An 11,460-nucleotide genomic window follows, 5' to 3' on the forward strand; every position below is an offset into this window, starting at 1 on the left:
TCCTAGTCCTTGATCCTTCTTTCCCAATACACTACATATACTTTGGAATTATTTCACCGATTTTTAATGCTCAAACTTAGTTAAGCCACAACAAACTTGAGCATCCTACACTATGATTTTGAACGTTTGAGTGATGAGAACCTTCATTTCATGGAACTTAGTTCTGTGTTTTTTAATGATTTGCTCAATTGACACAAAAATACACCTGAACAATTGAACAAGATTTTTCTCACAAGCATTGGTAGTTCACGCTCAATGGAGCAAAAACCAACTGGAGCATCATATCCAACGCTTCAAAAAAAAACATGTATATAATCTTATAGCAAGTAATACGTACACTTCAGTAATTGCAAGAGAAAATTTTGGGAGTGCTCCATAACCTTCAGTTCTTGTGGAACAACCAACCATGCTGCTTTCAGGTGAAGAATGGTCGTTGCATTTTTTTTTTCCAATGATACATTTGGCTCTAAATGGGTGTTTCTCGAATCAATTTTGACGCTTCTCGTTTCAGATCAATAGAATTACGATTAGAAGGTGATCTTGACACAGAACTCAAGCCAGATTCTTCCAGGGAGAGCTTTCCTCAGGCAACCTGAAAATTGAAGGGTTAAATTGCCCAATCAAACACAAAACAAAAGAGACATCTCACAGTGAGTACATACTCTTCAATAAAGGCCGGAGAGAATTTTGGGAGGTGAGGGGTCATGAAACTGAAACGGATTTGGTTGAGTACACCATAATGCAACTAAAGATAATCTCTCTGCTTTCTAATTGCTTATGAGGGAAGTAACACTAACATATTACATACTTATTCGCCAATTAAGTTTTCATCTCTTTGGTCCATGGTACAGATTGAAGAGATGAAAATAATCTCGCATCAACACATGGCAGAACACCAAATGAGCGGAAACTTGAACCCTTTTCAACCACTGAGAATATTATATTCTGCAATAATACTGCCTACTTCCATTTAAAGCAACACATACCAATATTTTGGTAATAAAACGTAGCCTTTCTTGGGGTAAATTTGCTGAGACAGTATGGGGCCCCAGCTTGGTTCATGCCCAAAGCATTCTGCCCATATGGGATACGCAAGACCTTACCGCAAGCACTCTGTAATTCCTGTGTGTGATTTCGCCCATGATCATGAACAGATATAAAACCAATTCACCCAAGTATCAAGCACAACGTTGTTTCTAATTATATTTTTCCCCAAGGCTGCATTAAACTAATATCGACAAGGTAACAGATCCGACCAAACTAAGAATTTAGAAATCAAGCACATACAGGAAAAAATATATAAGAAAACAACAACAACAACAACAACATGATATCAAGATTGAATTCATCCTTTTTCATACACGATATTCACAAAACGAAACTTTCTATTCTTTTTTCACTACATGTCAACATTGTAACAAACATGGCTAGCTAGCGTTCTCATCAGTACAAAACAAACAAAAAGATTTGTTGTTGTTTTTTTTTGGTGCTGCACTAAAGTAACTTCTGGGCTACCTACGTAACCTGGAGGAAAAAACCCCGACAGCCTACGTACCTCTTTTTTGCGGATGATATCTTCATCTTTCTAAAAGGTGGCTTAAGGAGCCTAGAAAATGTTGCTAAACTTCTTGAGGCTTACCAAATTTCTTTTGGTCAGGTCATGAACAAACAGAAAAGCATAATATTTTTTTGCTACTTCAACAACATCAAAATGCAGAGAGTGAAAGAGATACTGGGCATTCAGACTGGAACTCTTCTAGACATGTACTTGGGGTTTCCACTAGTCCAAGGTAGGGTAACTAGAGCTCATGTTGCTAGCCTAGTGGACAAGATCAAATTAAAGGTAGAATTAGTAGCTATAGGTGTAAGTTGTTATCTCTGCAAGGTATAGTAGAAGCATACTCATCAAGTTGATCGGTGCTTAATAGCATACCTGTTTACAACATGGGCATACACAGATGGCCTACCAGCTCAATAAAGGAATGGGAAACTCTTATGAGAAATTTCCTAGGGACTGGCAGTTCTACTGAAACCAAGAAGACTACATTTACATGTGACAAGGTCTGCAAACCATATGAGGAGGGTGGGTTTTGTATAAGAAGGCTAAGAGAAGCTAGGAAGCTATTTCAGTTGCCTGAAAATGCTAATGTCAATGTGCTCATCACATATGGAAGGTGCGTGGAATATGCAAGTATTAATTAGGTTTGCCTGAATGTCATACAAAACAAAGAACACTTGATATTGTGATTAACAATCACATTCAAGAGAACAAGAGACCCCATGCATTATTTCTAGTGATGATTTTAATTGAAAATTCACAAAACAAAAGAGATAAAAAACATGAAACTTCAGTTGACATAATATAGGTCCCAACGAATGCAGTAGAGCAAATGGAGTACCACATATCTGGGGGTTCTAATTTACACTCATGGATGATGAGCTTGTGGTCTGCAAGAAATTTGAAAGCATCGACTTCAAAATAAGCCTAATTTATAACTGAGCAAAATAGGAAACTGGACATTTTATGCAATTTAGGCTTACCACATATGTTTTCAAGCTGCATGTGAGTCACGAATCAAGGATAAGAAGTTACATTGCTGCCAAAGTAAAGGGTCTTTTAGGTTTTGGTCCTCCTAAATAATTAGTATTTGGGGTTTGGTCCGCACTAATCGGCTTATTAGCTTTTGGTCCTCCTAAGTCGTCTTGACCGTTGTCCACCAAGTTGACTGTCTGTAGGTTGTTGGTATTTTCTGAATACCCATCATACCCTTGTGTGTGTGAGGCACATGGGTCAACATTCAAATGTTAGTCGAGTTGACCTTATTCAGGACACGTGACAAGATCTCCACACTTCAAATCAACGGTTAGTGTAATATATCCGTTGGTACTATTGGTACTTCAAAACCCCAACGGTCAAATTAATTGGTACTTACCCTATAAATATTGGGTGTTGTTATTGGCTATACAAAATTGAAAATTGAAAGAAAGAAGATAAAGAAAGAGTATAATGGGTAGAAGTGGTCATCTTGTAGTTGTTGCTGCGCCGAAGTAAATGGTTTAAGTTTGATTTTGTTTGCAATGGCGGAAGGACCAAAACCTAATTAAACATTATTTAGAAGGACCAAGTCTGAAACAAAAGTAAGTACAGTGGGACTAAACCTTTAATTTAAATGATCTGGTGTTTGTATATTCTATTGCAGGTTTGCCAATTGTGCTATGAAAATGGTCACTATGCTTCAGGATGTCAATATATTGGTATTCACTGCCCTCATGCTTGGTGTTGTGGATTTATGAGAGTCGTACTAGGTCATATAAAAGAATGTACTTTACAATCCAAGTACCTCAAGTGTTCTAGGGAAGGTTGTGGCGCTGTGACTTGGTTATACTTTGACAAAAAAAGTAGACAACCAAGTATGTAATCTATGCAAGGAAGAATTCCCAGTCTGTGAAGGTTGTGGCTTATGCAAGGGTTGCCATCTTTCAACTATATGTGAGAAGAGTGGTGAGAATAGTGAGAAGAGTGTGAGATGAGAGAAATTGTTGTTCTATATGTGACAGGTGTGTGAGATGTGCTATTTTTATCAAGTATTGTATGAAGAAATAATAATTTGGTAAGTAGAATAAAATGAATTACATAGCAGCTGTCATAACAACTATATTAACACTGTCACTACATAATGTCAATACATAACCACAACAAATTCAAAAACTAGCACTCCTAAACCATAGCACTGTCATCGAAAATGGCTCCCCAAAAAACATGACTATCCACAAAATAACAAAAAAAAAATACCAATGTATTCACTAGGTATGAGTTAAAGAATGACTTAAGTAAGGTGCACCTGTTGAATTTGTTGGGGTACTTGGTGTATCAACACCATCATTAGCACCAATTCCAAGCCAATATTGAAACCCACTGTTGTTCCTTCCTCCTCTTGGCGTGCGTCCTCCTATTGCTCTTCCTCCTCTTCTAGCTTGTGGCACTTGGTGTTGCTCTGCATCATTCACATTGTTTAGACCTTGTTGCTGAGCATTGTTCTGTTGTTGTGGAGCATGGTTCTGTTGTTGTGGAGCATGGTTCTGCTGCTGCTGAGGTTGATGCCCTTGCTGCTAACCATGGTTCTTTTGCTCCATTTCTTTGGTAGAGCAAATATATAATAGTAAGACAAAGCAAAGCAAATATAAAAATTTATAAACAAGTAAGTTGAAACATTTATATAATAAAGCTGACATTTTTATTGATAGACAAAGACATGGACTCCAACATCACACAGAAGGAAGACCCTAAACAAAGACAAACACAGAGCATAAACCCTTAACAAAGACATCACCCAAGACCAAATAGAACACATTACACCATAAGCTTTCTTATATATTCTTATTTTTCTTTCTCTTATCCTTCGTCTTATTCTTCAGAGAAATCTACAAAGCTTTAAAGCTCTCAGCACACATTAGTGCTTGCACTACCTCTCTAGTTTATGCTTAAGTTGAAATGTTACTTCCCTCCCTATTTTGTGCTTCAATTGAATTGTCAAAAACCTCCCTAGTTAAGTCCATAATGAAATCATCACTTCCCTCCCCAGCATGAGTTGAAAAATCTCCAACACCCCTTCTTGTAAGATACCTCCATTCTTGCAAATATTCTATACATTCATCAAAACTTGCATTATTATGTTGATCAAAATAGGCCATGACAACCTCCCTCTCTTTTTTAGTAAAATTATTATATAGCTTTCACACTAAACTCCATATACGTCTAGGATATCTGATACCCCTCCCCATTTGACAGAAAAAATAAGTGTAGAGAAGAGATGAGTGCAGAGATATGTCTGCTGTGTGGGAGATGAGTGTAGAGATGTGTTGATTTTATAACAAAAACATGCAGATAAGAAATTAAAGCATGACTTAAATCACAGTCTAAATATTTAATAATTGAGTTGAAAATATTTATAATACAAACAAAATTGTACTTGGAAGTTGCAGCATTATTGAATGCAAACAAAAGCCAATGTATGTGCTTCAGTCAATGTGCTCTAGTCAAAATGTAGCATAATTGAATACAAACAAAAAACAAATAGTCAAAATAAGACAAAATGGTTACCTATGTTATTTACTATATAAGCTTCACAAGACACTATAAGTGTGCTTCAAAATATATTGCAACAACACATATGGGCTCAAAATACTAGCAAATGGGTTACATCATCATAGCCCCCTCTTTACACATCACAAAACTACACATTCACATCACTTACAATAACCAACTGGGGCATCGAATAATGCATCCACGATACAAACAAATATACACAATAACATGTAGGTTAGGCTACCACGGTACCAAAACTTCAATCCACCACTAATAGTTTTCCAATTCCACTCTTCTACAAGGGATAGTATAAATTATGGAGGGCTTCTTTGGCATTCCAGGATACCATACGCCTTGGACGATTTCTAGTCTTTGTCTTTTTGTAAGCAAAAAAGCATCAAATTCTATCTCTTTCGAAATGCTCATCTCTGAATCCATGTTAGAGTGTTTTCGTTTCATCAACTGTAACGAAGTAACAACAAACAATATGACTAATTAATACCAACTATAATCAAATTACAACAAAACATTATATAGAACCCCCCTGACACTGTAAAGTGACAAAGACATAAAAATTACCATCAATCCAGCACGAGGTGGTGGGGGATATGGTTGTGGTGTAACCTCTGGACAGGGTGCAAACAAAGAAAATTCTTCTAGAGTATCAAACCCACTTAGAAAGCTAAACGCTGAAATGAAAGAGGGAGAGCAAAAAAACATCACTGTTATAGCCATTTTGATATTTCTGGCCGCACAAAATAACTCAACTCTAACAGGATCGATTTCTTTTCCAAGTCCACCAACATGATATTTACCTAACAGACTATATGTTAGAATTTGTACCCATCACAACTTCTGTATTGTCATAAACTTGTGCTTAATTTCAATCTTCACAAAACTAACAAAAAACTTTCTAGAAAGTACATTTATGCTCCGAATGTTCTTTTCAATACAATAAGTGTACATGTCCAAAACTTTTTCATAATTACATACTATTTCCCAAAGATATTTAGCCATAAAATTGACATCAAAACCCCAAGACCTCAACAAATCTATTTCCACAACCAGATTGTAAAAGTATTTACTAATGACTGCTTTCGTGTCTAGCTTGAACTTGTACAACTTATTCACGGCCACAATGAAAATCTCCCATAAATGAGCCAGAGTATCAATATCTTGGCACTTTGGTGACTGGAGATGCCATTTCAAGAAACCCTTAAAAGCAGGACCAATCGCAATAGCCACTAGCACAACCGAACTCTTCCCCACTATCCATTAGAATGCTTTGTGAAAACTAGTACAAGGTTTAATTACAACTTAGAACTAGAAAATGTAAACTTTCTAGCTCCGGAGCAAAATTAAAACTAAAACTAATTAAGGTATCAAAAGTTAAGTATATGTTGTTTAAATATAACTTAGAATGCATTCATCATTTCCCCGGTAGCGACACCATTTAATGTTCGGTCTTTTGTGTGTATACGTTGTTTAAATCATATACATGCTCAAACGTGATTCATTCAAATACCTTATTCACGTGCACGTTGTTTATACACTTCGAGCAAGGGTTTCGTTCCACTCCTAAAGTCTAGAACTTTCGAGTTTCTTCACTGGAATTACTACACTAGGAAACTCGTGATAAGGATTTTAATGGTGGTTATTTGAACTACTATACTATGTTGCTTGAAGTTCGAGTTATTAAAACTTACAAAAATTGATTTTCTTAATACAAAAGAGATAGAGAGAAAGAAGGGTGGAAATTTAAATCTACTTATGTTAAACTATTTCCATAATTAAGAAGACTGTATCATTATATTTCTAACCTATTTTGAGTTCATAGACAAACCCAAAACAAGTTAAGATGTCGATCACTAACAACACGAATCTATCTCTAAGCCCATCTTGCTAGCATGAGAGATTGAATTGATATTTCTCTCTGAAATACCTTTTCAATCTCTAGTTCTATTATGCACCAGTCACTTAAATGTTAGAACCCGGACGCACCAAAGGGTCACGCACGCGACTAGCTCTAGTGTCATCTGGGTCACGCACGCGACCTTATCTAGAGCTCTAGGCTATAATCTTGGACGATCATTGTCATTTTGTGACAAGATGTTAAAGACAACCTAAGTTCCTAAGCAATGATCCAGGTCTCCTCAATTGGAGTTTGATCTTCACATGAGCTTCATTAACCCTCCACCAGGAAAGGGTTTTAGCTCATGATCCTTAGAATCTATGAATTATAGAGAATTAAATTGATAGAACTAAAAGAGAATAATAAGGGAAATCCTAATTTTACAAGAAAATATTTTTATTAGAATGCTTTGTGAAAACTAGTACAAGGTTTAATTACAACTTAGAACTAGAAAATGTAAACATTCTAACTCCGGAGCAAAATGAAAACTAAAATAATTAAGGAATCAAAAGTTAAGTATACGTTGTTTAATTACAACTTAGAATGCATTCATCATTTCCCCGGCAGCGACACCATTTAATGTTCGGTCTTTTGTGTGTATACGTTGTTTAAATCATATACATGCTCAAACGCGATTCATTCAAATGCCTTACTCACGTGCACGTTGTTTATACACTTCGAGCAAGGGTTTCGTTCCACTCCTAAAGTCTAGAACTTTCGAGTTTCATCACTGGAATTACTACACTAGGAAACTCGTGATAAGGATTTTAATGGTGGTTATTTGAACTACTATACTATGTTGCTTGAAGTCCGAGTTATTAAAACTTACAAAAACTAATTTTCTTAATACAAAAGAGATATAGAGAAAGAAGGGTGGAGAGTTAAATCTCATGTTAAACTATTTCCATAATTAAGAAGACTGCATCATGCTGTCTCTAACCTATTTTGGGTTCATAGACAAACCCAAAATGAGTTAAGACGTCGATCCCTAATAACTAGAACCTATCTCTAAGCCCATCTTGCTAGCATGAAAGATTGAACTGATATTTCATCCCAGGAATACCTTTTCAATCTCTTATTCTATTCTACACTAGCCGCTCAAATTTCAGAACTTGGATGTACCAAAGGGTCGCGTGCGTGACTATCTCCAACGTTATCTGGTCGCGCACGCAACCTTATTTAGAGTTCTAGGCTCCAATCTTAGACGATCACTGTCATTTTGTAACAAGATATTAAATACAACCTAAATTCCTAAGCAATGATCCAGGTCTCCTCAACCGGAGTTTGATTTTCAGATGAGCTTCATTAACCCTCCACCAGGGAGGGTTTTAGCTCATGATCCTTAGAATCTATGAATTACAGAGAATTAAATTGATAGAACTAAAATATAATAACAAGGAAAATCCTAATTTTATAAGATAGTATTTTTATTAGAATGTTATGTGAAAACTAGTACAAGGTTTAATTACAACTTAGAACTAGAAAATGTAAACTTTCTAACTTCAAAGCAAAATGAAAACTAAAACTATTGAAGGAGTCAAAAGTTGTGTCATGCCAATGAAGACTCCCTTTTAAAGCAAGAGATTGCTTCCTTTCTCCTTGCTCCACGTGAACTCAGCTACCTCCTTTCAATTCCAATCAAGACTTTTGTTCCAAATAATTAGTCAAAACTTGTTTGCCACCTAATTAATCAAGACTTTTTTTGATTTCTAATTAATTCTGTGCCACCTATCAAGACTTTTTTATTCCAATTAATTTTGTGCCACCTATCAAGACTTTTATGCCAAAGTGTACAAAAATCTTTCATAGTTTCAATGCAGCTTGACTTGTGCAGAAGCTTGACGAGTGAGCTTGATCACCAAATTCTGCTAGTCCGCATAGTGGGTCCACGTGCTCTGTCCGGCAGGTTTGAAAGTTGATTTTCGCAAAATTTGGCATAAGATAGAGTTTGTCGCACTGATCGTTTTGGTGGTTCACTTGCCTTATTTGTAGTACAGGTTCATAAGATATGGGCTCCAGAAGTTTGATACTTTACGGCACGTTGATCCTGTTCTGACCTAGAACTATCCTGTTTGAGTCCCCGGGCTTTAGTCGGGCTTCATTGAGCTTCACGTGGGCTAAATCGGAATAATTCGCATACACACACTATTCCATGCTTCAATATTGGTTTTATCATCTTTTTTACGTTCATCGCGAAAACCTGTAGAAGTATGAAAATATAATTAATTTATGATTATTAAACACATAATTAAGCAAAATGCTATGTCTCTACAGGGTTTTATATTATAGTTTTGGGTGTTTATCACACCTACAACACGAATCTATCTCTAAGCCCATCTTGCTAGCATAAGAGATTAAACTGATATTTCATCTCTGAAATACCTTTTCAATCCCTTGTTCTCTTCTACACTAGCCGCTCAAATTTCAAAACCAGGATGCACCAAAGGGTCGCGCGTGACTAGCTCCTGTGTCATCTGGGTCGCGCATGCGACCTTATCTGGAGCTCCAGGCTCTAGGCTCCAATCTTGGACGATCACTGTCATTTTGTGATAGGATGTTAAATACAACCTAAGTTCCTAAGCAATGATCCAGGTCTCCTCAACCGGAGTTTGATTTTCACATGAGCTTCATTAACCCTCCACTAGTGAGGGTTTTAGCTCATGATCCTTAGAATCTATGAATTACAGAGAATTAAATTGATAGAACTAAAAGAGAATAACAAGGAAAATCCTAATTTTACAAAAAAGCACTTTTATTAGAATGTTATGTGATGTGCTCTAATCAAAACGCAACATAATTGAATACAAACAAAAAACAAATAGTCAAAATAAGACAAAATGGTTACTTATGTTATTTGAACTTGAACCACTTGCTCTTTGCTGACTTGGTGGTGCTGAGCTTGTTTCCCCTACTTCTTTCTTACAAGTCCTTGTGTTATGTCGTACCTGACCACATCTCCTGCACTTCCTTTTGCCACTTGATTTTTCTTCATCTTTTCCTCTTATTTTTTGTTTGTTTGGTCTTCTAGGTTTTCTATTATTGGGAAGAGGTAATACAACATTTGTAGGTTTAATCTGATAACAAATAAGACATTGGAATCAAATATATATATATCGGGTCGGATAGGCTGACAGCCGAAAATCTAACAACAAACTTACAACCAAAACTCATCGTTGGATCACCCAATCTAAATTAGAAATCAAAGGCCCAAATATTGCCTTAACTAAATAGAGCAGGGGTATTTCGATAAATTACTTTCTTTCTCTCCCAATTTTCATTGCTATTTTGCGATCAAAACCCTTATCTTCTCTCTCTTCAAAAACCGAAAATTTCTATTTTAACTATCAAAAATCAAAATCAAATCGAACCCAAAACAAACTCTTACCTTCTTGCGCGCTCTCACTCTCTCCTCCACTACTGAAATCAAACCCAAAATAAACTTTAATAGAGCTTTGTGAATAATTGATTTTACATTTGAATATTTTGATTAAATAATTTAATCAAACCGAAATACGTGTATAATGGAGTCAATGTCAGAAAATATAGCTATTGGTATAAAAGAAGACGTAGTTGTTGGGACTTCTTCCAATAAATCCCCGAATAGAGAAATGCATAAACTAGTTGCTCCGTTTGTAGGTATGGTTTTTAGTAGTGTTGACGATGCAAAGACTTACTACAAATAGTATGGTTAACAAGAGGGATTTGAGACTCGTGTTCGGCCGACGGATCGGAAAAAAAAGCGGTGTGGATTTGGCTACGGGCTATTTAATGGTTTCCTCTCGTGAAGGGCTCCATAACAAGAGAGAAGTGGGAGAAGTGGGTGTTTCTAGAAATACTAGCACTATCAGGTTTAGTTGCCTCGCTAGAATGCGTGTTACGAAAAGAAAACACGATGATATATACTATGTAAGTTGCGCTGAAAATGACCATAGCCACGGTTTGGTTAGTCCAATAAAGAGAAATTGCATGAGATCAAACAAAAATATGCCTGAAGCGGCGAAGAGGTTGACTTAAATTTTTGGTGAAAATGGTTTACCAGTCGGCAAAGTTGTAGCTGTTTTTAATGGGGAAGAACTTGGGTTTACAAAGAGGGATTGCTGGAACCATCATTACGGTTCGACCAGAAAAATGCCTAAAGAAGGTGATGCAACTGCCGTGCTTTAACTATTTTATGTAGAAGAGTGTCGAGAATCCCCAGTTCTACTACGCCATTGATCTAGATCAAAATGGGATTGCAACAAATTTTTTCTGGGTTGATGGGAGGTCTCGAGTGCAGTATGAGTATTTCGGGGATGTTGTATCTTTTGATACCACATATCATACCAATGCATAATCTATGCCTTTTGCCCCTTTTACTGGAGTCAATCATCATATGCAGTCGATTCAGTTTGGTTGCACATTGTTACTTGATGAGACAGAAGATACATTCATATGGCTGTTTTAGGTCTGGCTTGCAGCCATG

General features: G+C 36.4%; 1 long non-coding RNA gene across 1 annotated transcript; it reads right to left on the bottom strand.

The window, feature by feature from the left end:
* Window positions 1-208: 208 nt before the first annotated feature.
* On the bottom strand, window positions 209-2,393 carry LOC147481332 (uncharacterized). The gene is made up of 2 exons (XR_015206383.1): window positions 663-2,393; window positions 209-592 (listed from the first exon to the last, which is right to left on the bottom strand). It is a non-coding gene; the product is annotated as an uncharacterized LOC147481332 (long non-coding RNA).
* Window positions 2,394-11,460: the final 9,067 nt, after the last annotated feature.

Source organism: Coptis chinensis, chromosome 8 (genome assembly GCF_015680905.1).
Source record: "Coptis chinensis isolate HL-2020 chromosome 8, ASM1568090v1, whole genome shotgun sequence".
NCBI lineage: Eukaryota > Viridiplantae > Streptophyta > Magnoliopsida > Ranunculales > Ranunculaceae > Coptis > Coptis chinensis.